Genomic DNA, 27,164 nt, shown 5'->3' with positions numbered 1-27,164 from the left:
TGAAAACTTAGGGTACCCTGATATCAAATTCTGGTTTAAGACAAATGTGAGCTGTGTGTAAACCAGGGCATTGTAAATATGTGTGTTGCAGCTCAGGCTCTGTTATTTTACATTTTGGCCTGATGTGCTCAAAAACAATTATTGCCAGAGGGAAGCTTAGCTGAGAGATCAAGCCTAGGCAAACAAAGAGGCAGAGTGAGTGGAGAGGGTCCCCAGTGGGAGTCTGTTGAGTGACTGGTTGGATAAGGAGCCAGGACCTTTGCTGTGCTCTTCCCTTTCTGTACTACTGTCTATTGTTGACTTTGTTCTCCCCAGCTCCCGACGTTCAACAGGGCTGCTTTTCATGATCTGGTTTTCTTTCTAGTGTAAATCTTTACAGCCTCATATTGTTCTTCATGATACCTGTTTCACCTGTTTCATATTTATCTGACTCCTTCCTTTTTTTCTCGAGGATCTATTTTTATTGGAAAGACAGATCAGAGTTTTGAACAGATAGGAAGATGTTCTGGTTCACTCCCCAAATGGCCGCAACAGCCAGAGCTGAGCTGATCAGAAGGCATGAGCCAGGTACCTCCTTTGGGCTCCCATGTTGGTACTGGATCCTAAGATTTTGGGTCATCCTCTACAAGCAGGGAGCTGGATGGGAAGTGGAGCAGCTGGGACATGAACTGACACCCACATGGGATGTCAGTGCTTGGAGGTGGAGGATTAGCCAGTTGAGTCATGTTGGCCTCTCTCTGACTTATTCTTTAATGTGCTATGAACTTCATGAGGCCAGAGAGAATTTCATGATTTTGTTTGGTGTGGTTGCATTGTCACTTCCCCAAAACAATGCTTACATGTTGGAAAATATATATGCTTAATGAATACTGGTTTTATGAAGGATTCTTGAAGGAATTGAGTTTGAGAAGATTTGTGTCCTGGTTTCAGTCATATGCCTAAGGAGTCAAGCAACCAATGATGAGTGAAAGAGGGAGACTGAGGTAGTCAGAGCAGCTCTGGGCACCTGATTCAAAAATGCTGGGGAGCTGGTAAAATGGCTCAGCTGGCTAATCCTCTGCCTTCAAGTGCTGGCATCCCATATGGGTGCTGGTTCATATACTGGTTGCTCCAGTTCTAATCCAGCTTCCTGCTATGGCCTAGGTAAGCAGCAGAGGATAGCTCAAGTCCTTGGGACCCTGCATCCATGTGGGAGGCCTGGAAGAAGCTCCTGGCTTCTGCCTTTGTAGCCATTTGGGGGAGTGACCCAGAGAATGGATGATCTTTCTGACTCTCTTTCTGTAAATTTGCCTTTCCAATAAGAATAAGTAAATATTTTAAGAAAAGAAAGTGCTGACAAGTGCGTGTGTGGCGGAGGTCCTGCTGCTTCTCCAAGGCTAGTCCAGTTCTTCTGACTGCAGGACTGTGGGTTTGGACTCAGGCAGCTATGAAGGCTCCCTAGGGAGCTGGGTTTTCGGAGCCAAGAAGCAGAAGGAGATTGCTGTAGAATGTGGTGCTCCACAGCTGGCTTCTCAGTGGAGGAAGGAAGTTTTCTGTTAGGATGGGTTTGGAAGAAACTGACAGCTGAGGGGAGGCTACAGGCTGTGTTCACAGGTGAGCTGCATGAAGCTGGGTGCTGGGACAGGTGTCCTAGGAGGTGCAGTTCTTGAAAACTAGATGAAGAGTAGCATACATTTCAGAAATCTAAGTCTGCCATGAGTTCACAGAGTGGTGACAGGAAGAGGAAATCGTGAAGGGAGGTGGCAGTGGGTTGAGGGGTTGAGTGGGAGGTGAGAAAGGGAAGCCTGTAAATGGAGATTTTTCTTAAGAGGAGATTTGGAGAGGGAGAGGAGGAGAGGGAGGGGAAACAGAGATGAAGAGAGGGAGGAAGACAGGGAGGGAGGGGGAAGGAGAGAGGGAGATGGTGGAAGAGAGAGAGAGAGAGGGAGGGAGAAGAGAGGGGGAGGGAGAGGAAAGGAGAAAGGGGTAAGGGGAGAGGGAGGAACAGAGGGAGAGGGAGCTACAGAGATGGAGACTGAGACTGGAAGAGAAGCAAAATCAGGGGAAATACCAGAACTAGAAAATGGAGTGGGCTTTTACTTTGCCTGTGGGGGGGTCCCTTCTTTTGAGATAAGGGAAGACTCCCTGTTTCTGAGGTGGAAGTGGTGCTGGGCAGGTAAGGTGTTGCCAGGTTAGGGGGCAGGAAGAGTCCTCCTGCCCCAGTGAGGAGGCTGTGTGGGGTTTACGTTTTGCTCTGGAGATGCGTGTGGGCCGCAGTCCTGAGGTGCAGCTCCACTTCCGCCTTTATCACAGATCTTATTAACAGGTGTTGCAGAAGTATTCTGGGAAAGATTGGGGCACAGCTTCTCCTGCTTTTTCCTCTGACTTGAAAACTCAGCCGAAGCCCCAGGCACTCCTGAGATCTGGGAGAGAAAGAATTCTTTAAAATGATGCCAGGAAGGGTGTTGTAGACCTGGGGCAATCCAGCAGCCATTGCTTTCTGCACAGAATCCTGGGTTGACTAAAAGCCCAAGGCCAGTGTCACCAAGTCTTGATACCTTTGAGTCAGAAAATTGTGTCTGAAGTGGTTCTGAAAGTAATGGATCAGCCGCAAAGTAGCATGAAATGTTAGAAAACTACTGCAGAGATGGAATAATATCTTTGGAATGTGGTAATATCCTACGTTTATGAGCAGTTTCAGAGTTAAAAGAGAGATATATATATTCACGTTACCAGGCCATTGCTATTTTTCTCTATCAGTGAATCTCACTCTAAGGTCTTTTCAGAGCATCAACAAATCTGTTTCAAATGTGTTTGTTACTAAGCAACGGTTACCAAGAGCTTCTGTAATTAAGATGAAAGTTCCAAGGTAACAATGCCCTAGCATAGCACCATTTTCCCCATTTTCTGATGATGTAGGAGTGAGCTGAATAAAGGAAGACTTCTCTTGAGAACTCAACATCTGGCATTTATGGGTGTGTTGGCTGTTCTGTAGCTGGTCTGAGACACAGTGTTTGTGTTTTCCAAACCAGCAGTCCTCCGCCTGTGCTTGTGAAATGTGTATTCCAGGCATGGCCAGGTAGTCTGTGTTGGAGGCAGGCTTCCTGATGAGCTGTGTGGTGGTGGGAGCCACGTTGGTAACAGGATGGTGTTGTGCCACCTGCCAGGTGCAGCCATCGCAGGGTGGCTGGAGTATGCACCACATAGGATCAGTTCCTTTACAGTTTTTAATGACCTAGATTAAGCGCCCACACAGACCTGTTCTAGACTTTGTCTAACAATACAGTTGCTTTTTCTCTTAGTGATTTGTGAAGGAAGATTCAGATGCATTTTTTCCCCTATTCATCCAGCCTGGCTCATTGCAGGCACTTAACAAATGCTCCTCTTTCCCTCGCTGCTCTGTTTTGCTCCTGAGGCAAGAGGAGAGGTTCGGGTTTCCATGACAACCTGTTGTTGAATGACCTCCTTTCAGACCTGTTGTTAGATGTCCCATGCTTCTGAGTTGCGGTCCAGGGGGCCAGGCCTCACCTAACGGAGGGCTTTTCTGTTGAAAGATTGACTCAGGCAGAGTCAATCTTTTGAAGAGTCAGGGACCCTTCAGCTGCCTACCAGCTTGGTGTGTCCCTAGAGGACTTGCCTCCTGGGTTAGACCTCTGCCAGGAGAGTGGATTGAGTTCCATTTGGGCTCCCCATGTTCGGCTTGTGTTCTTGGGTAGGTCAGAATGACTTTAAACTTGAATTTCCTTCCCTTCTCATTGGGAACATATATGCTTGGATCATACAGTAGGATTGTTATAAATGTTTGGTAAGATAGAATATATGAAGTGCTGTAGAAAGATTTATTCAAGAACCATTTGCCAAGCAGCTGCTGTGTCAGGTACTGTTCAAGTTTCATGTTTGATCCCAGGTCAAAACAGAAATGTATCTATTCCATTTTTTTTTCAAAGGCAGTTTAATATTCCTTAGATCAGGTGTTTCAGGATTTCTTGGACGCTGCCTAACTCTCCATCTGAAAGGCAACAGCAGCCTTCCTTCCAAACAGTATGTAGAATACCCATCTTTTCACACCTTTGCAATTATACTCTCCAAATTTTTCAGTTGGTTGGATGAAAAATAGCATCTAACAGTTGTGTTATTTTCAACTCCTTGCTCAGTATTTCTGCCCATTTTTACTTCTGTGACTAGCCTTTTTTTTATATGAAAGAGTGAGAAAGTCAGGGAGAAGCAAATCTTTTATTTGTTGATCTACTCCCCAGATGCCTGTAACAGCTGGGTATAGGGCAAGCAAAAGCCAGGGACCAGGGATTCGGTCTGTCTCTCTCACATCCCAGCCTGTGTGCCGTCATCTGGGAAGCTGGGTCAGAAGGGAGCAATGATGATGTGACTCGGGCGCCCCAAGGAGAGATGGGAAAGCTCTGAGGAGCACTTAACGTGCTGTGCCACAGTGCCCACCCCTGTGACTCGCCTTGAACTGCTGAGAGTTGGATTTTCATTTTACTGTTTTGAAGGGGATTTTTGTGAATTAAAATGTGTATGTGTTTTTCTTGAGACAAGAGATCTGATATTAACCACTATTTTACAGAGGCTTTGAGAGGGCATGAAATAGTTGCAGGTAGTCAGTGAATGGTGGGACTTGGATTGGAACCTGGCTCCTAGTCGGCTTCTGCTGGTGGAGAGTGCTCTCTGGGAGTCTCCGCAGCCAGGGAGGGAGCTGATGGCTGGAAGGAGCATCTGGGAAGACCTTGCTCATACAGGGGAAACAGTGCCCAACATGCAACAACGCTTTTTAGCCTAACTTGCAGAAATTTTCTAATCCTGGGGAAAGTACAGGTGGCTAGGGGCATGCTTGTGGCTTTCTTCCTGAGAGGAGATCAAGAGTATCCGTTCTTTCTGTAGGGTGCCTCCTTCCTGCCTTCCGTGGGCTCAAGGAAGTGACAGGGCTGCCTCTGTGTGCTCCTCAATTTCCCAAGAAAAAGGAAGTAAGCACACTTCCCCCCTTGGTGCCTTATTTGAATAATCATGTTTTTTAAAAATTAAATAATTGTAATTTTCCTCATCTCTCTCTCTCTCTCTTTCTCTCTCTCTCTCTCTATATATATATGTACAAGAGAGTTAAAGTTTTTCTGAAATTAGCTTATTTCAGGGTTTTTAATGTGTTGCCCTGATGTGGTTTATGTGTATATAGTGAGGCCAAGTCTTAGGGTAGATACTCCAGAATTTTTTCTTTCAAGATTGGAAATAATCTTAGGGTCTGTCTGTTCTAAATCACTCATTGAGCACATGAGAAATTGGGATCTGGACACCTGGTTCTGGGTTTGTTGAACTTATCCAGTAATTCCTGATCAAAGAGAGAGCTTTGGGATCTGAAACTCCAGTAAGACTTCTGATTGTGCTATCTGATACCATTCTGACGTTTATCTGTTCCCACACCACTCCCCACATTTCTTACCCTGAAAATGAGGCTGGTTGTGGTTATTTCACTGAGCTGTTGTAATGCAGTTAATAGGACATTTTTAAAGTTTGAATTTTTAGCTGTTTGTACCTTCTGACAGCCCCACATAGCTTCACAGTGTGCTTACAATATGCTTGGTTGGTGCCTGTTGCATGAAGGAAAGGACAAGGTAATTGATAAGTATTTCCATGCATCAATCACACACAGCTGTGCAAGTGTTCACATACATACTCCTGACAAGGTTCTGTGGTCCACCCCCCGTTTTTAGGCACTGGGAATATTTGAAATGTCATAGGAAATAGTACTTCCACGATCTTAAAGATTTTAGAGCAGGGGATATTAAAATTCTCCTTAGATATTCATTTTGATTTTTCTTTTAAAGGCTTATGTATTTGAAAATCAGAACTATAATGAGAGTGAGAAGGAAGGAGGAAAGGAGAGGGAGGGAAGGAGAGAGAGAGAAAAAAAGAGAGAAAGAGAGAGAGAGAAGCAAGAATGATATCTTCTACCTGGCGGTTTACTTCCGAAATGGCTTCAGCAACTTGGTCTGGGTGAGGCCAAAGCCAGGTTAGGGTCGCCCATGTAGATAGCAGGGTCCAAGCACTTGAGCCATCTTCTGTTGGTTTCTCAGGAGTGTAACAGGGAATCAGAAACAGAACAGCTAGGACTCCAACTGGCATCCCAGAGGCACATACAGTGGTTTTATCCACATGCTAGTCCCTCATTTTGATTTTTAGTCCTTGATGCTCTTAGAACATTTCTTGTCTACTTCTGGCGTATTTTCCAGTTGTTGTTAATATGTGTTTTCTCATGTTCTGTCCAGAGTACCCTCACCAGGGCAGGCAGTCAGACCACTGGTGTGGTGCCACCCAGTGTAGCCAGACAGCTAGGCTGAAGTCTGTGTGATTAGGAACACAGGATGGCTCAGGTCGTGCTCAGAGTGGGGGATGGTACCAACCCCAGGGGGAAACCGTAAATATTTTTTGACTGTTTAGCTGTCTTGCTGGGCATATTTTAAGTCTGTGGGTCAGGAACACCAGCAAAAGGGATGGGATGCTTCCTAATAGTGGGTTATTTTCCAAGAAGAATGCTAAGAGAGTTGTCATCCCTTTGAGTTTCTGAATGAATGAGGTCTTTTGTCCTGTTACAAAGAGTGATTCAGAGTCCTTGGTCCTGGCTGGAGTGGCTGTGAGGATAGCAGGGGCAGGGCTGCCTTTCACCTAGACTTGCTTGGTATTAGACCAAGATTTTCCAAAAGAGGAGTCTACTGGAGGGATTGTGATGAGTGGGGCAGCGGTCCTGGACCCTGGTACCATACCAAGTACACTTTGGGGCAGACATTGCTTTGAGCATCCTTCATTCAAAGGGGAATACTGACTTTGGGTGCAAAGAAGACGAAATCCTAACATACTTGAAATAATACTTTCTTGCTCTTGTAAAGAATGTGAAATTTCCCTCTGATTCATTTTATTCAGTCCTGTCCCTTTATCCTACATTATTTTCTTTTCTACTTTTATTTATCTATATGCTTTTCTGTCAGTGGATGATTTTGAGTGCCAAAAAATGGACCTTTAAAAATTAGTAATTATTCTTCCTTTTTAAAAAAATGGAATTATTTTTATTGGAAAGGCAGATTTACATAGAGAAGGAGAGACAGAGGGAGAGAGATCCTCCATCTGCTGGTTCACTTCCCAAATGGCTACAGTGGCCGGAGTGGAGCACGTCCAAAGCCAAGAACCAGGAGCTTACTCTGGGTCTCCCACATGGGTGCAGGGACTCAAGGACTAGATTCATCCTCTGTTGTCCTCGCAGGCCACAGGCAGGGAGCAGGATCACAAGTGGAGCAGCTGGCCCATGAACTAGCGCCCACCTGTATGGGCTGCTGCTGCTGAAGGCAGGGGGCTTAGCCTACTGTGCTATAGTGTTGGCCCATATGATTCTTCTTTCTTTTAACTTTCGTTTTAAATATAAACTGTACTTCAAGAAAATTTGCAAGAATATTGCAAAATATTCCTATTTTGCTTTTCACTTAGCTCTCTAAATGATGATGTTTTAGTGTACTTAAAAAATCTTTCTATTATTTTTATATTCCTGTCTTTTTTCCCTGGATTATTGAGATAAGTATAGGTGTGGTATCTCTTGAAGCAAATAATTCATCATATATTTCTGAAAACAGTGACATTTGGCTACGTAAATAGCATATAATTTTCAGAATTGGGAAATTAACATTGAAATGGTGGTGTTACCTATCGACCTCATTCAAATTTCATGAGATAAAACAATAAAGTCATTTTTGTCTAAAGAAAATCCCAGATTATGTGGTTAGCTGAATTATATTCGTTGGTAATTGTTAATATGAACCAGTTTTTTTTTTTCTGGCAGTAACATTTTAAAGTATTAGAGATCTTTTTTTATTAGAATACTCAATTTTATATTTATTCATGATTGGATTAACGTACAGATTTGGTAGGACTGAAATTAAAGCTTAATTTTACATTTTAATTTTATTACATTATTTTACCTTTAATGTCTTGTTAATCTCTGTATGGATTTAGTAAATACTGTGGAAAGTAATAACAGTTTCTGGGTGTTTGGTTTAAATAACTGTCAATAAATTCAAGTTGAACTGATTAAATTCCCACTGATCTAGTTAGTTTGTAACTTGATCACATCTGCTTAAACATTTAAAGTAGTATTTGTGACTTAATGAGAGTACTTTAAAGAGTTTATGGAAAATAGAATTAAAAGCATAAGCATATTATGTTATGAAATATTGTAATCTATGTGTAGTTTCTTCATGGAACACATTTACTATGCACTTTCCAAAGTATTATCTATCTATCTATCTATCTATCTATCTAATATATGTATATATTTTTAAAATTTTTGTACCAAAATAAACTTTTCATTTTATATTTCACAAACACTTCCAAATTACCCTTTTATATTCAATATTGTTTTTAATCACTTCAGATGCCTGATAGATCACGCCTGGAGATCTTGGAATACACTTGCGTAAACAATTAAATAATTCTCCTAGATTAAAACTTAAACTTTTAAACTCAGTAGATATCTCATTCTCCTAAAATTATAATGTTGTTTGAATACACTTTTATTTCCTTGTTTTACTCAAGTGCAAATCTAAAATCACGACACGGCACATTTTTGAAGACATTAGCTTCTCAAAAGTTCTGTATATTTTAGTATCTAATTTACAAAGATTATTCTGAACTTCACACAGTTATTCATCCTCGGCTCTTGTTTATTTCCGTGTGTCTCGATTTAAATCTGTGGCTTTCAGAGTCGGGATGCTTGCTTCCTTCGGGGAGGTGGGTGAGCTTGCTAAGGGGACTAGGTGGTGATATGCTCCTCTGGACAGATTGGGAACTGAGGAGGCATACGTCTTCTTTTTCAGCTACAGAGAAATCCATTTTATAATCGCTATGGCAGCACAAGAGTAATCCCTGTGTAGTTGCTATAACAACCAATAGCACTTCACACCCTTCATACCCTTGGTCCCCTGGGTTGACCTCCTTATGTCTTCCTTTCCTCTGATTGTGCTAGACAGACCGCTGTGTCCTCATCCAGGGTGTAGTTGCTTCTCTACTTGATCATAGTCTGTTTTTTTTTTTTTTTTAAAGCTTTTAGCTGTATTACATAGTTATTTTATCTTCATCTGATGGGATTTTAAACGTTCTTTTTTAAAAGTGTTGGCTACAACTCTAAGGCTTCATGCTAATGAAAATGCCTTTCTCTAATTTTTTTTATGTTCCTTTGAATTACAGCCTTTGAACTTGACTTAAATGCCTGTAGAGAGTTCCACTGCTGTATAACTTGATTATGAACATTCCCAGGCCAGTCACAGGTCTTAGCATCTGAGAGGTCTGTGAGTACATCGTGGCTAGGGGTGACTGTGTTTACCTTTGAATTTTGCTGCTGACTTATTTTCAGATAGATCTGAAGGCTAACTCACAGTTGTAAAGAGAGACTCCAAACAGGAATAGATCATGTGTAGGAATATCATGAAGTCACAAATGACTGCCACTTATTATCATGTGCTCTTTCCATTGGGTAATTTGGTTTTATTTTTGCTTACTCAGTATCTGGGAAAATAGCAGTCACTTTCTGGTTTCATGGCAGGTATTCTGTCCTATAAATGTCCTTTTCTAGTGATTTTTCTTTAGTAAATGTTTTAGAATCAGTGGATCTGCGTTCCATTCATAGTTCAGGAGTTTGTGGGCTCTGTGACCCTGGGAAAGCTATGGAACTTGTCCTGTGGTAATGCTGACTTGGTAGTGGACATGGGGCTTGGCGAGATGTTCATTGCTGAACACCTGCTATAGCATCTTGAGCAAGTGGTCATGGAATTGTAGGGATGGTTATTCACCCTAGACATCCTTGTGTTCTGGTGCTCATCCCTTGTCCCTGGTCTGGCTAGCCTTCTCCTCCGACGTGGTGCTGAACTCGAAGCTTTCTCTTAGTTCTCCTGTAAAGTGTGCACTGCTTCTGTTCAGTTGAAATGAGGACACTCTAGTGAGTTCATGGAAGGAGCTGACAGCCTGACAGTGAAGACACTTTTGTCCCATATCTGAATGCCAGAGTCTTGTACCTGACTCTGGTTCCTGATTTTAGCTTCCTGCTAATGCAGACTGAATCAAAAAATCTGGTTCTTGCCACACCGCTGAGAGCTATGGACAGAATTCCCAGTTCTGGCTTTGACTCAGCTCTGACCATTGCGGGCATTTGGAGAGAGATATATTAAATAGGAGTTTGTATTATCTCTCTATTTCTCTCAAATAAATAAAAAAAGACATTAAAGAAAAAAGAATTAAAAGATAATATAATTTCCATGAACTTTTAAAAGTACTCTTATTTCTTCCACTTTGTAATCATGGTCAGTTTGTTCCAAGGATTTTTTTCTCTTTGTCTTTTATTTATTTATTTATTTATTTATTTGAAAGTCAGATATACAGAGAGGAAGAGAGACAGAGAGGAAGATCTCCCATCCACTGATTCACTCCCCAAGTGGCTACAATGGCTGGAGCTGTGCTATCCGAAGCCAGGAGCCAGGAGCTTCCTCTGGATTTCCCGCGCAGGTGCAGGGTCTCAAGGTTTTGGGTCGTCCCCCTCTGCTTTCCTAGGCTACAAGCAGGGAACTGGATGGGAAGCAGGATTCCGGGATTAGAACCAGCGTCCATATCAGATGCTAGTGCGTGCAAGGCGAGGACTTTGGCCACTGGGCTAGTGCACCAGGCCCTTCTCTGTGTCTCTTAAATGAGCTGCTGCATTTACCTTCTGGACCATCACATGGTGAACTCAGTAGGAGGCCAAGGACTACTGAGCTTGTCCCTCGGAATACCATCACTTGTATGTTCCCCCACTACCTGGTCTTGGAAATTCCTGGCAGAAAATGGGTACACTTTGCAAGTGTTTGGTGTGACTTGAATAATTCTTCCAATTGCCCTGGTAATGTGAGCCTGATTTGGTTTCCACTGTTTAAACAGGCCAACTTAGTGGGGGCTTCTTATCTTGTCGTTTCTGTTATAGTGGTCATCACCCTGTTGGAGGGGGGCTGGCGATGAGGAGCTGCCCGACCCCTGATCATTAGAAATCATGACACCCATCATCCCCCATGCTCATCTCCTTTCCACCATCAGTTACACTTGTGCTTGTATGGCAGCACCTGGAGAAAGTGGCCAGGCAGGTAGTGAGCTCAGTGCTACGGAAAGAGAGGCAAAGACAGAGCAAGCGAGAGTGCAGTGTGAGAGGGATCTTCGGTTTGATGGTTCACTTTCTAAATGCCTGTAAGAGCCAGGCTGGGCCACAGTGAGGCCAGGAGTTAGGGACTCCATCCTGGTCTCCCCCAGCAGGGGCAAGGGCCCAACTACTTGCAGCATCTTCTGTCTCAGTGGAATTTTCACGGAGCTGCATTGGAAACAGAGCACCCTCCCCCCACACCCGCACCAAGGTTCCACTGGCAGCCTGCCATGACAGGTCCCTAATCCTGCTTCCAGGGTCCTTAGAAGTCATCATCATCACAAATATCAAGGTACACATCGAAAGCCTCTCAATTGCAGTTTCCATCTTGGGTGAAGACGTGTTTGTGGAAGGTCCCACCGACACAAATGGCAGAGACGGAGTTTACACTCTTGAAAGCACAGATGCAGGCACGGTGAAGCTCACCAGGCTCCACTGGGAATCCCCGGACTGTCCAATCATAGGCCGTACTTTGCCCACGTGAGCCAGCCTGCTACAGTACTGGCCAAGTCCAGGTGTGGTATATAATAGGGGCATAGAGCCATGGCAGCCGGGGCAGGGAATACTCATGCAGAGCGGCGGTTGAGAGGAGTGTCCTTGAGAGCAAATGTATGAACTGGGCCCTTATCGCTGGAAGCGCACAGGAAGGACAAGTCGTGGCTGAAGTTAATGCAGTAAAGGGTGGCAGGGTCCGTGCCTTGTCACGGCTCTACCAGTTTCTCCTTGGACTGGGTGTCAAAAAGGAGAATGAGGGTGCCTTTCTGGGAGGTTGAGGCCACCACGTTCCCTAGCTGGTTCAATGACACGCAAGCCACATCACTGATGTGCATTAATGGTGAAAGGAGCTGATGATGTGCCAGGCTTTGTGCTTGCTGGGTCCACAAGTTGTAGGCTGCCACACTTGTTTGCTGGGAACACGAGCAGCTGTTTCTGGAGGCTGGGGCAGAGGTTGCAGAGCCCCTTGAGGTTGTCCTGGGTGTCAAATTCAAACAGCTTTCGTGGGTTGTTGGGGAAGGAGTACACATAGATGCGGTTCCTCAGCGCGAGCACGAGCTTGTCATGCGCATGTGCACAGCCAGCATGGGCTTGGTAAAGGTGAACTCTACTACGGGCTTGTCTTTGGAGTCCTTGCCCTCCCGGACATCATCCCAGATCAGCACAAAGGCTCACTCAGATGTCCCTTTTCCATCAATGGCTCCACATTGTAGATGTGTGCACCTGTCTCCATGGCACAGCAAAAGCAGCTTTGATCCTGGTTGAATCGCACGCTGGTCACTCCTCGAAGTGGCAGCTGAGCCATTTTCCAGGTTTGCCCCCTGGGATTGTGTTCCAACTCCAGTCTGTTTCTCCCTTGTGATCTCTCTCCCCCTGTCAAGCCCGGTTCTTGGTGGCGCCCGTGGCCGGGCTTCCCTGACCTCCAGGGTCTCAGCGCCCCTCGAGACATTGAGTCTTAAAGCAGCCATGTGGGAGGGTAAGGATGGAGCAGACCAGAAGACAGCCGGTAAGGTGGTCCTGGTGGAGCAGCCCTGTGGCCTCACTGCCTGCCATGGTTTTACAAGTTCGTTTGCTAAGAGAAACCCTAGTATATTCTTTCCAAATTTACATTGGAAGAGGAAAGCGTGTTTTCTTGAGTGAGGGACATCTGTGGGTTGGGATTCAGACTGTTTGCTCTCAGTTTGGGCTCTGGGCTGAAATAGGTGCTGAGACAGACAAGGCTCTGTGACAGCTGGAGTGACTCAGCAGAAGTGTCCAAGGAGGAAATGGATGGGGCTTCTGGGATGTGGATAAAGGAGCACCGGGCTCATGGTCAAGCTGAGCTTTGCCATTCTTGGACTTTAAAAGAGGCATGAAAGACTAAAATAAGTATGTGTCTGTATGCAGGTAAGAAATACACCACGAGAGGGACCTTTATGGGGAATATTGACTCTGGTGGAATTCCTCTGGGTGAACACAGTTCAATGTTTGTCAGAACTTAGCACCCTGAGCCGGCTTCCATTCCAAGAGGTTCTCCCTCTAACTGTAATTGGTACTTATGAATACTAAGGTTATTTGCATTTGCTAAATGCATACAGATTAATGGCATCAGTGTAAGAAGAGGAAAATCACCTTGGAAAATAAATTTGTCCAAATTGTGGTAACTAGAGGCTGATGGTGAACAACAGAGCCCTTGGAAGCGATTTAAAGTTGTTTATGATGTGGGCTTATGAGAACTAAATGGTGTTGTCCAAAACTCATGAAATGGTAGAAAATTCTGGAAATGAACAAGACTGAGAGAACCAACCCTGCCCCTCTAACATACTGTCAGATATTTCTTACATGGTTACCAAATGATTTGGAAACAGAATCACTGCAGGGTCAAACAACTGGGCCTGACAGAGCAGCTCTAGATCCAGGGCAGCACAACATCGGTTGGTGACATTGAAATTTGCTTTTTGTTTGTTTGTTTGCTTGTCTGTAGCATCAGTAATTTGCATCTGTTTAGAATTTGTCTTAGGTAACTGTACAGGTATGTGGAAAGCAAGACAAAGACCCTGGTTTGTACACAGGACAGAAATGGCCTCCAATATCAAGTGATCTCCAACAGGAGTCTTTAGGCTCTGAGATTCCAGGGAGTCACATGGGAGAATCAGAGATTTTGCCAAGGCAGTCACCTCACTTGTGTGTTTTCCTTTGTTTTAAGAAAACATTTATTGATTTGTTTTGGAAGGGAGGGAGGTGGGAAAGGAGATGAGATAGACATGGATGGATGGATGGATGGATGGATGGATGGATGGATGGATGGATGGAGAAAGAAATATCTCTCTTCTGTTGGTTCATTCCTAAATGCCTGATACAGTTGGGCTATATCAGGTCAAGGCCAAGACCGTGAAGCTCCATCTGTGGCTCCCTCATGGGTGGCCAGGAACCATCTGCTGCCTCTCTAGGTGTATTCGCAGGGACCTGGATTAGAAGCAGAGAAGCCAGCCCTTGAAGCAGCACTCCCAAGCAATGACTTACATATCTTGCTGTCCCACAAGGCCTGCCCCAATTCTGTTCTTATTTCTTTGAAACTGTACCCCTAGGGTTAACATGGCACTAGTATGTATTGGGTGAGCACAACCGTGACAAACTTAATTCATGTGTTAACCTCAAAATCCTTACAATTCTGTGACTGTGCTATTTTTTCTGTCCTCATGGTAAGATGCACAAAGAACCTGGTTCAACATCACAGCTTCTAAGTAGTGAAAGATAGACTCTGGCATCAAAATTCACATCCTTCACCCCGCCTTCTGCACCTCAGTGATAGGAGACCACAGAGTAATTATAACAGGTTACATTTTATCCATGAGGAACAACCTTCATGTCCTGGCCTCCTGAAACATGGTACTTTCTTCTTTGTATAATTTAACCAGAAATTTAATTTTGTTAAAAAACTTAAAGTTGTGATTTCCATTGAAATGGCATGAGGACAGCAACTTCACAAAATTGTTCTGAAGACATTACCCAAACACCTGGCAAAAGAATGAAGTTGGACTCCTTCCTCACATCAGATAAAAAGTTGCACAAAGTGGATCACAGACTGAAATATAAGAGCCAAAAATATAAAAATCTTAAAAGAACCCAGAGGCATAAATCTTTGTAACCTTGGATTAGGTGTAGTTTCATATATCACATTTAAAGCACAAACAGCAACCACCACAACAAACCAGACCTTATCAAACTTTAAAACCACCTGCCTGAACTCAGGTGCTTGGGTCCCCTGCCAGCTGCATGGAAGACCTAGATTGAGTTTCAGCTCTTGACTTTGGTGGGTCCAGCCCTGGCTTTTGTTAACATCAGTTAAATGAAGCAGCATATGGAAGAATACAGAGTAGTTACACCTGAATATTTAAGTGACAAACATCCCAATTAAAAATAGGCAAAGATTTGAACAGACATTTTTTTGAAGATGTCCAAACAATCATTAAATACTTGAAAAGTTGCCCAGAGCCATTTGTCCTTATGGAAATGCTAATCAAAGCTACATGGAGACACTGCTTGACACCTACTGGAATGGATAGAGTGAAAAAATACTCATGGCAACGATTGTTGGTGATGAGGTGTAGAAATTGGGACACATGGGCATTGCTGGTGAGAATATCAGATGGTACAGTAGCTTTGGAACAGCCCGACAGTTCCTCAGAAAAACTCAACGTAGGATTATCATACATTCCACAGATTCACTCCTTGGAATATACCCAAGATAACTGAAAATATATATCCATTCAAAAACTTGTTTGTAAGTGTTCACAGTAAACAGTTAAAAGCTAGAAGCAATCCAGATGTGTATAATTGATGAACGAGCAACCAAAATGTGGTATATATAGTGTGGAATGTGACTCACCCCTGAAAAGGAGTGAAATACTAATGCATGATATGACATGATGACTCTTAAAACTATTGGGCTAAAGGAAACGAACTGTACACCAAAGGCCACATGATATATGGTTCCATTTAGGTGAAATGTCCAAGATGGACATATCCAAGGAGACCAAAAGTAGGTTAGTGGTTGTCAGAGGCTCATGGGGAAGAGGGAGAATGAGAAACAGTTGGTTTGGATAAAGAGTTCTTTCTGAGGGATGGAAATGATCTGGTATTATATAGTTTATGGTTGCACAATTTTGAGAATAAACTAAATCCTAAATGACTTAGGTATTTTAAAGATGAACTTTATGATGTTAGGATATGTCCATATAAATCATATGCATGTATTTTTTAAAAATCTATATTTGCCCTTCTAGAAAAAAAGCAGGCACCAGAGTGACCAGTGACCATCCCCAAAAATACAACAGCAGGAAATTTGCCAACTTCATTTTGTACCAAAAAAGATCTTGTCAAATGTGCTTTCCTTTCTTCTTTCTTTCTTCTTATTCTCTCTCTGATACATTGTGACTGGAAGAAATGACTAATTCACTGAGAAGAAAAAGAGTTCATGGAAAATGGAATTAAATGAGTTTGTCCTGGTGCAGGGATATTTAGAAATCCATATATTTCATAATACATAGTCTTGATTAGCTTTTTGAAATTCGTGTGCCTGAATTTCAAAATGTTTTATACGAACACAAATTTTAATTCCATTTTCCATAAGCCTTTTGAATTGGCTTTGTCTGGGTCAGAGACTTCACATGTACTTGTATTACAAAGTGGCAGCATTTGGGGATATTGCTTCTCCCTAGCCTTTATCAATTTTGTTGTAAGCTTTTCTCCAGCAGGGTTGTTTTTGGTTTGGTTTTGTTATTGTGTTGATTTATTTATTTCTACAGAGAAAATTCTCACAGTGAACAGAATACAAGTCTACTGAGACCCAGTCTTGGAGCATGCACATATTGCCACTTTTTCATTTGGGTTTTGGTGCTAGAATAATGCCCGCCTCAGGATGAATTAGCAAATGCTCCCTGTGCTTTTATCCTAGGAAAGAAATGGGGCAGACTCAGTGTAAGTTCTTCCTTAAGTGTTTGATAGAATTCTCCAGTTAACTCACCAGAGCTTGGTGCTTTCTGTTTTGGAGAGCTGATTCATGTCAGATTTAATCTCTCATTGGATGTAGGCCTGTTCTGATTGTGCAGGGGTTGAAAAAGCCACCACTATCCTCTTTGGTTCCTTACTGGCTCTGGGAATTAAGCTGATGTGAGATAGACTAACAGGATAAAAGCTAACTGATTTATTTGAAAGTTCTATGTGGCATGGATGCCCTTGTATGGAAATGAAGAGGGGACGAAGTAGGTGGAACCAATTACTTTCCCACTGGACAAAGAACAAAGAACAATTAATTCTCCAGGGAGCCACAAAAGCACGTGGGGAGGTTTCGAAGATAGAGTTATCTCAGTAAGCTCTGTACAGATTGTGTTCTGATTTCTTGTCCTTGAGGACATAGGGAGGGCAGCTTTCACATGGAGATTTTATCTGCTTTCTAAAAAAATGCTTTCATTTTTAGTAAAAGCAGTCTTTTTGTACTGGCTGTTCTTCATTTAATGTAAATCATCAGTATTCAAGAACAGCCTGTTTTTTAAACTTGCTATCCTTTTCTTCTTGATCAGACTTATCTCTTAAGGAGTTGATCCACTTCATCTGTGCTATGTCTGTTTTTCATTGGCATGGATTTGTTCATAGTGTTCCTTCTTTATCCAAGAGGTGTCTGTGGTGTCTGTAGTGATGGCTCTGTTGTAATTTCTGCTGTTAGTAGTAGGTATTTTCTCTTTTTTTCTTAGCATGGAGATAGATTCAGTGGTTTTATTGATCCTTATGAAGAACTAGTTTTTGGTGTTGTAGACTTTTCTCAGTTATTTTCCATTTCATTTGTTTGTGGTCTGATTTTTGTTTTCTTTTTTATTGCTTGTTTTAAATTTAATTACCTCTCCTGTCTCTATTGTCCTAAAGTGGAAAATCAGATGATCAATTTTAGATTCTTCTATTCTAATACATGGATTCAGTGTTATACATTTTCCTCTGTCATTGCTTCCCACAAAGTTTGATGAGTTATGGTTTCATTCGTTTTAAAAAGGCAATTTCTCTTGTGATTTCTTCATCGACCCATGTGTTAGGTAGAGGTGTGTTGCTTAATCACTATGCATTCTAAGATTTTTCTAGTAAGCTCTCCTTTACTGCTTTCAGGCCTCATTCCATTATGGTCTGAGAGCAGATGTCACATGACTTCAATTCTTGTAAATTTGTGCATAATGGGTTATATCTTGGAGAATGTTCTGTGCGAGTGAGAAGACAGTATATCCTGTTGTTGGAATATGTGGTCTATAGATGTCAATTATGGCTGCCTGATTGATGGTGTGCTGTAGAGTTCAGTTATGTCTTTATTTTTTTTTTCTGCCTGCTGCCTCTGTTTGTTTTCTGGTGTTGACATTAGTTGATTCATCTACCTGTTTCTTCTTATGGTTCAATCAGCTTTTGCTTCATGGATTTTAATGTTCTGTTGTTAGATGTCACATCAAGGATTGTTGTGTCTTCTTGCAGATCAACCCCTTTTATCATCATGTAATGGTTTAAAAAAATCCATGATAACTTTGCTTTTAAGCCTGTTCTCTGAAAGTCATATAACCACCCCTGCTTTAAAAATCATTCATTTATTAGAGGAAGAGAGAGGAAGAAGTGAGTGAGGAGAGAGAGAGAGAGAGACAGAAAGAATAAATGAATGACTATGAGAATGAGAGGGAGAGAGCGTACAAGCATGTCCCAGTTTTGTGGCTCACCTTCCAAGAACATGCAATAGCCTGGGTTGGGCTGGGACTAAGGCTTCCATCTGGGTGGCAGAACCCACGTGTTTCACCATCATCACTGCCTCCCAAGGTCTGCATTGTCAGGAAGCTGGAGTCAGAGATGGGACTCAGTATCAAACCATGCACTCTGACAAGGATATTTAATCATCACCTGTCCCACTCTTTCACTTAAAAACTTGATAGCTTATTTGTTTGTTTGATTTGAGAGAAGGCTGGAGAGATAGAGACAAAGAAAACTCCCATCCACTGGTTCACTTCAGATGCCTGCAGCAGGGTAGGACTGAGCCAAGATGAAGCCAGGAGCTGGGAACTCTGTCTGGGTCTCCTATATGGGCTGTAGGGTTGCAAGTGCCTGAACAATCGCCTCCCGCTTCCCAGGGTGCACATCAGAGGGAAATGTCTTGAGCAAACACTCTCACATGGGCTCTCGCCATCCCGGTTGGTGTCTTAATTTCTAGTCAAAAGCAGCTTTTATCTACGTCTCTGCAGAAATAATTTTCTCCTCTGGTGTATTTGAGGATTGATTTTAACTTTTAATTTTCTGTAGTTGAAGGTAGTAAGTGATTTTCTTTTCATTTATCTTTTTGGGGGTTCTGTGAGCCACGTGGCTCTGTGGTATGTTGTCTGACATTTATTTTAAGGGCATTCTGAGTCATTGCTTCAGTTATTCCTTCTGTACCTTTTTTTCTTTCTTCTACTTGTAGTATTTTAATCATGCACATTTACACCTTCATATTCTTCCAGTATCTTTTGATGTTCTGTTTTCTTCAGTGTTTGTTCTATTTCATTTTAATTTTTGGAGATTTCTGTTGGGATATACCGAAGTGCAAAGATTCCTTAGCCTCATTGGGTCTACCAATGAGCCCATCTAAGGCACTTCTCAATTCTGACTCTAGCATTTCTTTTTTTTTCTTCCTTTAGAATTGCTGTTGTTCTGCTTCCATTTCCACTGCCCACTTGCATTCTGTTTTTCTTTAGCATCCTTAGTATAGTCATCATAGTTGTTTTAAATTCTTGGTCTGGTAAATCCAACAGCTGTGCTATGTCTGGTTCTGGTACTATCTCTGTCTCTTCAAATTAGGCTTTTTGTGTTTTAGATCTATTTTTGACTTTTTATTTTGCTAGTTGTCCAGGTTAAAGAACATGCTGCAATTAGTAGAATTCAGTATTCTACTGTAAGCTGTGTGGAAGGGTGTGAGTAGTTTGGTGGCATTCTGAGGTAATAGCTTAGTCTCTTGTGAGCTTATGCTTCTGGACTGTGAGTGCCAGAGGTGCTTTCCAGCCTCTCTCTCCTCCCCCTTGGGTGACACAGGAAGGTTGGTGTGGGCTGAATCGCTGTTTCCTTTCTCTGAAGTCAGTTAGGCTCTGATAAACTACTGCAGGAGAAATAGTGCCTTCTGAGGGCAGACCTTGTTTGGGAGAACAAAGTGTTCTGGATACTTCAAGGAGGAGAGGGAAGTTTTCTCTGGTATTATGTGAGAACCAAGTCAAGCTCCAAGCTATAAAATCCACTGAAGTGTCACTTCCCCTCCCCTTGCCAGGGACTGCATCCTCTGGAGTTTTTCCCTCCCAGATTGTGCCACCTGCAACTCCCTGCAGTTCAGTTACAGTTCAAGTTTTCCTTCCCAGCGCCTTTGCTTCTGGAGTCTCCCCGGCTCCCTGGATCCACCTGTCTGTGTCTCCCGTATTGGAGGAAGCAGTTTCCCTTTTGTCCTTGTATCTCAGACAGATCCAGGGATAGTTGTGGGTTTTTCAGTACATAATGCGATCTGCTTGCTGTTAGAGAGTGGTGACTTCCTAGTCTGTGATGTGAGGGACCACATGCTAGAAGCTCCCCACTTGCCATTCTTTCTGCAGTGCTGTATCCGCTGACAGCTGAAATCTTTCTGGAGTTCCTGAAGAATGAAGTTCAAGTGACAGTTCGAAGACCATATTTTATATTGGTTTCAATGCTGTTTCTCTGCTTTGTCTCTATTTTCCTTTTTTTTTTTTCATGCTTATTTTGGGTGTGTTTTAATAATCCTGGGCTGAATTGCAGGTTGAGGTTTGGGAAATGTGTGAGCTATGTGCTTTTACCTTCCAACTTTTTCTTTTAGTTTGCATCTCTCTCCAGTTAGAACTTTTCTGTTTCCAAGACCTTTTCCATTTATATCTTTACAAATTAATTGCCTTTGGGCCCGGCATGGTGGCGCAAGTGGTTAAGGTCCTTGCCTTGCATGCCTGGGATCCCATATGGGCGCCGGTTCTATCCCGGCAGCCCCGCTTCCCTTCCTGCTCTCCCTGCCTGTGGCCCAAAGCTTTGGGAACCTGCACCCGCGTGGGAGACCCAGAAGAGGCTCCTGGCTTTGGATCGGCATAGCATCGGCCTTTGCGCTCACTTGGGGAGTGAATCATTGGACGGAAGATCTTCCTCTGTCTCTCCTCTCTGTATATCTGCCTTTCCAATAAAAAAAAAAAGAGAACAATCAATTGCCTTTGTGGTGGATTTCTCCTTATTCTGATTTTAATTGCTTTAACTAAAATACCTAAGAGTAAGGGAAGAGGTGGCTTGCTTTGCTTTACAGTTTGGAGATTCATAGTTTAAGATAAGACAGCCACATTGCTCTGGTGATGGTGGAGGCCAGCAGGGTTAGAGCACGTGTGGAGGACCAACCACATGTGAGCCGGGAAGCAGAAAATAGGAAGCACTCTCAGCTCAGGTCACCAACCCTCTCCACTCAAAAGGCCTCTCCCTCCCTCCCTCCCTCCCTCCCTTCCTTCCTCCTTTTTTTTTCTTTTAAAATATTTTTATTTTTTTAAATTGGAAAGTCAGATATACAGAGAGGAAGGGAGTCAAAGAAGATCTTCTGTCTGCTGATTCACTCCTCAGTGGCTGCAATGGCTGCTTCTGAGCCCGTCCGAAGCAAGGAGCCTGGAGCTTCTTCTGGTGTCCCATGTGGGTGCAGGGTCCCAAGGTTCTGGGCCATCCTCGACTGCTTTCCCAGGCCACAAGCAGGGAGTTGAATGGGAAGTGGGGCACCAGTATTATAACTGGGGCATCGGGTTGATAATTGTGCAGGGCAAGGACTTTAGCCACTAGGCTGCCATGGGGCCCAGGCTCATTTCTCAGGTGTTGTCATGTGAGCAGATCTCCACCCTTGGCCCATCATCTGTGGATATGAGACTTTGTTGGATCCTCCTATTTATGTTTAAAAAATTGTTTTGAACACACACACCAACTCTATCTATTACACACACACACTGAGAGTGAGTGAGAGAGAGAGAGAGACACTCTATTTCTGTCCACTTGTTCCTTCCTCACATGCTTGCAGTGGATGGAACCTGGGCCACATGGAAGTCAGGATTTGGGAACTCCATCCATTTCTCCCTTGTGGGTGGCAGGGACCCGTCACTCAAACCATTCCAGGGTGTCTTCCAGAATCTGTATTAGCAGGAAGCTGGCACTTCCTCCCTTCTTCTGGCTTTATTGATTCTTATTTGTCCAATGTCGCAGCTCATCAGACTGCATTAATCTTACTTGGTCTTTAAGTGTCCCTTTAGTTCCTTAGCTTCATTCCAGAGAAAAGGAGCCATATACTACTATTTTACAGTTAGACCTCTTACACTGAAAAATGTGTTTTGATTTTTGTTTTCCTTAGAATTGACACAGTGGATGAATGAGAGTGCATTTAAAAATGTTAAATGTTTGTGTTTAACCTCTCTCTGGTCTCCTGCTTCCTGGGCCTGTGACACTGGCTCAGGATGGCTGTATTCTCTAAGCTCTGGATCTGGTTACAAAACAAAAATGTTTCTGTTCTGGAGGTTGTCATGAGGCTTACCAAGGCAGCTCTGATCTTAAAGGTGGAATGGTTTTGAAATGTATCAGCTGTTCTTCCCTTCCATGTGGGTTACTGGGGTTGAAGAATGGGCTGGGAAGGCGGAGTGGTGAGCTATGAAGGGCCCAGAGTTTCCCTAGAAGGTGGTCAGAGGAGACCAGAAGGCTGTGGAGCTGGCCATGCCTTGCCAGGTGGCTGCAGAGTTAGCTTCAGCCCCTGCAAGTTGGGAATTGGAGCCCATCCACATAGGCAGCGCGTAAGCCAGATCCAGGCACCTGGATCACATGCCTGAGCCTGTCATCTCTGGGACCAGAAGGGAGAACCATAGGGAAGCATAGATTCCAATACCAGGGCAGAAAAGAAGAGTGCAGCATATCTCACTCAGGCTGAGGACGACTGTAAATGTTTGAAGGACATTGATCCTATCAACCATGTACAACACAAACAAAACAAACGAACAACCCTGAGTTTGATTTCTGTCTGTGCCCGATGGAGCATGTGTGACTTCATAGGCAACTCTGGAGGCCACAGGGAGGGAAAGAGCACGTTTCTATTTCCCATCTAGGCCATATCCACACTGCTTTTGATAGTCAAGAAACCAAAGTCTTTCCAAAGTGCCTTTCAAGTTCATTTGAGTCTAGTAGATTTATTTCTGCTTTTCCACAAGGACAGTCTCCATTGCTTCACCCCTGTCTTGCCCTTTATTTTGCAAGAAAAAGGCTAGATGGTTTCACATGACACTTCAAGCAGTCCAATTCATCTCTTGTTTCCTCACCCCAACTTCTTTCTTTTTGCCATGCATGTAGGAAGTGATCCCAATCAGCCTGAAGAGGTTTATCTTTCTGCATTAAAGATTTTTTTTTTGACTTATTAGGGAGAAATATCACTATCTGAACCTGTGACCTGTATTAGGAAAAAAAAAGGCTTCTGGTTGATTATTATAAGTTGCAAACACGATGAGATTTATGTTTTCGGTATTAGACCTAAAAATTCTTTCATTATGAAGCCATAACTCATTGATTTGCTTTTGGTGTTGATTTAAGTCATAAAGGACAATCACAAATTTAGTAACTTGTATCAGGAAGCATTTTAGCCATTTGCAATGATTATCTATCTTCTAGATGCATAGAACTCTGTAGAATGGAGCTGGTGAATAACCCCCCCCCCCCCCCGCCCACTCACACATACTCGGCAGATGGGGATTTCCCGCAAAGAGTTTACAGGTATATTCTGTACATCTATATTCAGCCAATTGGATATTTTATGATAGATACATTCAGAGAGTTGTCTGTCTCCAGAATTCATTGAAGAGGTTCTACAGAAGAGGCCAATATGAAAGAAAAGGGTGAAAGTTGATGACATGGAGGTGGGAGAGGGGTGAAGAGGAGAGACCCAGATGTGGGAAATGGCACAGGTGCTTCAGAAAGAACTAAGAGGTGAGGATTTATGGGAAGGCAGGAAAATGTGGGCTCAGGGCTTTTAGAACATAGTAAAGAGTCATAAACTTTTTAATAATCAGAGTATGAATAAAGTTGGTGATAACTTAAAGAACATGCTGTATCTATAGATATGAAGTAAGAAGCAGTTATCCTCAGCCCACATCATTGCTAGTTTAAATAGTTTGGACTGTTTGCCAAAGGTGAAAGAAAGTTTGTAAATATGTTGGAGTGCCTTAAAAATACTAGGGAAAAGGTTTTATCTTTAAATGTGCTCAGGAAGACAGAAGTGCTGTAAGCTCTAGAGGCATATGGGGAGACCTGGTTGTCTTGGGTATAGGGGCCCAAGGTGTAGGTGATTTTCTATTGCTTTCCCAGTCACATGAACAGGAACTGGGTTAGAAGTAGAGTAACTGGGACTCGAACCACCATCCATGTGGGATACCTGCACTGCAGGCAGCAGCTTAACTGGATGTACCACAGCATAGGCCCCAGACTTTATTCCTGATACTACAGAAGGCTTATTAGGAGGATAGGTGCATTCATTGAGGGGTAATTAGAAAGTAAGATCAATAGATGAGGCAAAAATACTTGAGGAGAGGATAAGTGCTTATCTTCACTAAGCTTTGTTTCTCTCATTTTTCTTTTCTTTGGAAAATTTTTCCTGTTTTCAACTGCTGTCTCTGGTGATGGCTCAAGTTGATATCTATTCTGAATGTCATACCTGAGCACTGACTATTTTCCCATAACCTTAATCAAACCTTTGGTCTCTTGGTCTCTAACCCCGAAGTCTGTCTCTTCCAGGTGTGCTCCATGCCCTTTCCTGTCTGTGGTGGCACTTTGGGTCGGGTCACTCAGGCAAGAAACCGCTGATGATCTATCCCTGTTGCATGTGTCCACTCTCTCCAGGATTATGACCAGATTCAGAGATTTTGAATCTAGTGACCCTAGAAGTGCAGAACAAATATGGTAAAGTGAAGGCAGTGAAGGGCTGTCACTGGAGTTTCCTGAGAAAAGGCGCTGGTTGTAGAGTTTTCAGTTAATGCTGTTGAGATAGGTCTGTTTCAGGGCAGTAGGCACTGTGGAAGAAATCCAGACATTCCCTGTTCTGGAAATGCATTTTTTTTAAATAAATACCTGTTAACTTGTATATTAAATTCTGATGAATAAAATTTTGCTTCTAGTGTTATGAAAAAGCCTAAAAATTTTTAAAAGAAGCTTGTTATTAACCTTGCATTTCTGTCCAGCTGCATTTTTCTGTTATACTGATTGAGTCTTAGTTCTATGGTCTCCGGGCTGTCTTGGATGTTACTGTCTCTCTCCAGTAATATTTAAAGAGATGTCAGTACTTAATTTTATGTAGTAAAAATGTGACCCTGGCATTGGACTCTCTAGTGATAGTTCTAAGGTTGAGATTTTGTAGTTTTGTAGTCACTCATAAGAGGATGTTGTGTGCCTATGTTGCTTTTGGCTTTCTGTCACCTTGGAAGGCATAAAACCGAGCATTTAAAAACAACATCCAAACTTAGAACGATTTGGCAGAGTGTTCATGGATTATACTGTGACTGTTGAAATGCATTCAAATATTCTTTTGACTTCATTGACCAGAGTCTTGCTAGGATGGAATCCACGGGCAAGGGCTGAACCTTGGGACTACTAGCTTGCCATTATCATGGAAGTAAGACAGCCCAAGTAAACAGAATTACATCGTTAGAAAGGCTTAGTGCATCTTCTCATGAGAGAGGTAGAATTAGACAGAAAGAAATACACTTTCCTTCTTTGAACACCATGAAACAAAACATGAAGGGGTGTAATTTTGGGGTCCTTGATGTAATCTGCTGAAACAAGTTTTTTAGATATGATCTGCTGTTTTTTCTTTGGGGGCGGAGGCATGTCCAATGTTCTCAGTCAGATGTTTTCAGAGGTCTTCCCTCTACTTCAGGAAAGAAATCAAAGGTTATTGTGTGAAGCTTGAAAGTGTAGCTCCTTTAGATCCTGAGCCAGGATCCCATTATCATCCTGAAGCAAACAGCCTGTAAATACCCTCAGCTTAACACAGTGGAAGGATTGCTTTGAACTGAATTAACTGGAGAAGACATCCTGACACCCTCCCCAAGTGCTGACTTCACTGAGTGTGTGCCCTTCCTCTGGAAAGCTTCATTCTCTCCAGCAAGGGACTTCCTTTTTGTTCCTCTCATATCCTGATTCTGGGTCTTTTCACTTGCTGTTACGAAATATGTAAGAACAGTGTCAATTACTCTATGTTGAAGGAGTGGTGGGAGAGAAAAATCGTTATTCTAGAACCATCTAAATAATTAGTAAGTGATCCAGACAAGAAGGATCAGATGTGGAAGCCAATGAATGAAAGATTCTTGGGAAGTAAACTCTTTTTAGAGTGTCACCCTTTGCACTATTTGATTGTGCAGTGGGATTATCTTCAACTAGGGATCAGATATCAACTAGTGGAGCAAATGATGTGTACTCATAGATTCATAATCTGCCTGTCATTGAGTCAGTACTCCATCCGAGAGTATTTAACCTGAATTGAATTATAAATAAACTGCTGGACAAGTCCAAAATGAGGCTGGGGAAACAGTTTTGTGTGTGTGTGTGTGTGTGTGTGTACGTAAGGGAGTCTAAAGAAATGTGACATATTAATGCAGAATATGATCTCCGATTGCATGCTGGAGGAGAGACACAGCTGTAAAGGACATTTATGGAGTAATTTGAAAATTGACTTCATATTAACAGCGTTCCATCAGCATTAAATTTCCTGAGTGTTATAAGTTTGCACATGTAAGAGATTGTCTGTTGATTTAAGGAGATTATTATTGAAGTAATTGTGATTCAGTTGCCCTGATAGTTGCTGCCAGCTTTCAAGTGATATATGTATATATGAAGGGACTAGAAAATTTCATGGAAAATTTGCTATTTTTAGCTTCATTTTACCATGAGCTTTTTGAAGCCCCTCTCATATATATGTATGTATTTTAGAAAAGTGCACTACACACACAGCAGTCCCTTGGTGTCCGCGGGGACTTGATGTCAGGATCCCTTGTAGATACTGAAGTCTGTGGGTGTTCATGTATATTATATAAAAGGTCATAGTATTTACATGTAACTAGCAAGTCTCTTACATAGTTTAAATAATCTCTAGATTAGTTATACTACCTGTTACAGTATAAATACTATTAAAATCAATCGGGTATTGTTTGGCCACAAATACAAGGAAAAATTATGTTTTCAGAATAGATGCAGTTCACATTTTCTGAATATTTCTGATCTGGAAGGCTCTGTATGCTAGTGTTTATATGCTAATATAAATATTTGTGTCATGTTTCAAATATAATGATATGTGAAGTATATAGATTTGCTTTATCCACAAAGACATATATGTTCCTGTGTGTGACTGAAAAAAGTGCGGACTTATTTGATAATTGGTAGCTCAAGATAGAAGGCATCTTTGTTGCATTATTTT

At 42.5% G+C, this 27,164-nt stretch overlaps 1 protein-coding gene, 1 long non-coding RNA gene and 1 pseudogene across 3 annotated transcripts in view; 2 read left to right on the top strand and 1 right to left on the bottom strand.

The window, feature by feature from the left end:
* The window catches only part of LOC121148039 (LIM zinc-binding domain-containing Nebulette-like), a 194,551-nt gene that overhangs the window by 23,104 nt on the left and 144,283 nt on the right, over positions 1–27,164 (top strand). The gene's annotated exons all lie outside the window — the stretch shown is intronic.
* On the top strand, positions 3,088–26,600 carry LOC121148040. The gene is made up of 4 exons (XR_005882499.1): positions 3,088–3,098; positions 6,451–6,457; positions 10,617–10,623; positions 25,804–26,600. It is a non-coding gene; the product is annotated as an uncharacterized LOC121148040 (long non-coding RNA).
* On the bottom strand, positions 11,375–12,546 carry LOC121148038 (annotated as a pseudogene). The gene is made up of 2 exons (XR_005882498.1): positions 11,755–12,546; positions 11,375–11,689 (listed from the first exon to the last, which is right to left on the bottom strand). The product of XR_005882498.1 is annotated as a WD repeat domain phosphoinositide-interacting protein 4-like (transcript).

This window comes from Ochotona curzoniae, unplaced genomic scaffold (assembly GCF_017591425.1).
Source record: "Ochotona curzoniae isolate NIBS_2020 unplaced genomic scaffold, NIBS_Ocur_1.0 scaffold_4683, whole genome shotgun sequence".
Classification (NCBI taxonomy): Eukaryota; Metazoa; Chordata; class Mammalia; order Lagomorpha; family Ochotonidae; genus Ochotona; species Ochotona curzoniae.
Note: the sequence above shows the minus strand (reverse complement) of the source record. Positions and strands in the feature narration are given on the sequence as shown.